Genomic DNA, 1,872 nt, shown 5'->3' on the forward strand with positions numbered 1-1,872 from the left:
AAGCCAAGCTCTTGAGGCACTTGGGTGGCTCAGTGGGTTAAGCATCTGACTCTTGGTTTCGGCTCAGGTCATGATCTCACGGCTCCAGGAGTTTGAGCCCCACATTCGGGCTCTGTGCTGACAGTGTGGAGCCCGCTTGGGATTCTTTCTTTCCTTCTCTCTCTGCCCCTCCCCTGCTCGCTTTCTCTGTCTCTCTCAAAATAAATAAACTGAAAAAAATAAATAAAAAGCCAGGCTCTTTGTTCTACACCTTCCGTGTCATAACTGATCCATTCTCCCAGGGGTTCTGGTATTCTGTAAGATAATGTAGTGATTCATCCTTCTGTTTCCAGAAACTAGAGGGTATGAGAATAAAGGAAATCAATGATACATATGATGTATATTGCCACGTTGGAGAAGGTCATTGAAAAGACACGATTGACCTGCGAGCTGGACTCGGGTATTAGAGGTTCCTCTCCCCCTCCCCCGTCCTGGGGATGTGGGGTCCTCCTGCTTTTCCCGCCCCCAGAGGCTGCTCTAAGGACACAGCCTTGAGATGGTGATGTGGTGTTGAGAACACCTGCATGGTATACGTGACTGAACCCTTTTGGGGCCTCTTTATGAACTTTTAAGATATGGCAGGCGGATGCAGGGATCCATTCATCTTGCTCCCGATGAGACAAACCTGACGTGAAAGCTCCCTTTGTTTATTACAACTGCCACCTACCAAACTGAAGTGGCCTGCCTCTTTCTTCCATGTCTCCTTGCCTTCCCCCCTACAGCTGGTTTCAGATCCCATCCAGAGAGCTCCAGAGAGGGCTGTGAACCATCATGCCAACAGATACACAGAAACACACCAGAGGGAATCAGCTGAAGATCGCTGTAGTCCTGACTCCTGCCACATCCTTCTCTGGTACCTCATGCAACTCAACTATCATTTAAAGGCTTTTTGAAACACTCGATGATTTGTGTTTTTCATTTGCCACTAGTTTTAAACTCAACTTCAGACCTGCAGGCCTATCCGCTTTTCCAGAAAGGAAGCAAATCGGTGTAAGGGCTAGATGCTCTTTAGGACAAAAGCGTGTAAAATAAAGGGGGTGGTGATTGGTTAGAATTGGCAAATAATTCATTACAAATAATGAATTACGAGCTGCATTGTGTACCCCTCAAAATTCATGTATTGAAGTCCCAAGGCCCTATTGTCCCAGAACGTGACTGCACTTGATGCTAGGTCTTTAACGAGGTAGTCAAAGTGTGGTTCTTAGGGTGGGTCCTAATCCAAAGATTGGTGTCCTTACACGAAGGGGAGATTAGCACACAGGCCTGCACAGAAGGAAGACGACGTGAAGACAGAGAGAGAAAACAGCCATCTACAAGCCACAAGAGAGGTTTCAGAAGAAACCACCCCGCTGATACCTTGATCTAGGACTTCTAGCCTCCAGAACTCAGCCATGATACATCTCTGTTAAGCCACCCAGTCTGCGGGTGACCCTGCAGCCTGGCCGGCTGACCCCACAGACACATACATGCTCCTCAAACAGGACTGGCTCCTTCTTGGCAGCTTTACACTTCACTCTGAGGTTATGCTGTTTTTAAAAAGATAGATATATAGTCTTTTATCTATATTATAGGCTAAACGTGTTAACCTCTCAACATTACGATCCTGTAATTTATTGTACTTGTGATCATACACAAAAAGGGTGGTTTAGAATATGAAGGTTTTTTTCAAAACCCAAGAAGCGTAGCATTCATAATTAGCTGTACTAAATGTTCTACATGGAGTGTCTTGTCTCATCCTGGCTATAACCTATGGAATAGGTAATATCCTTGCTTCTATTTTACAGATGAGAAGACTGTGGGCATAGAGAGGGTAAGTGCCACGCTCACTGTGGA

The 1,872-nt window shown here is 45.8% G+C and overlaps 1 long non-coding RNA gene across 1 annotated transcript; it reads left to right on the top strand.

Annotated features, from left to right (window-relative positions):
* The first annotated feature begins 268 nt into the window (after positions 1–268).
* Positions 269–939, top strand: LOC125939468 (uncharacterized). The gene is made up of 2 exons (XR_007463067.1): positions 269–439; positions 762–939. It is a non-coding gene; the product is annotated as an uncharacterized LOC125939468 (long non-coding RNA).
* Positions 940–1,872: the final 933 nt, after the last annotated feature.

This window comes from Panthera uncia, assembly GCF_023721935.1.
Source record: "Panthera uncia isolate 11264 chromosome B2 unlocalized genomic scaffold, Puncia_PCG_1.0 HiC_scaffold_25, whole genome shotgun sequence".
Taxonomy (NCBI): domain Eukaryota; kingdom Metazoa; phylum Chordata; class Mammalia; order Carnivora; family Felidae; genus Panthera; species Panthera uncia.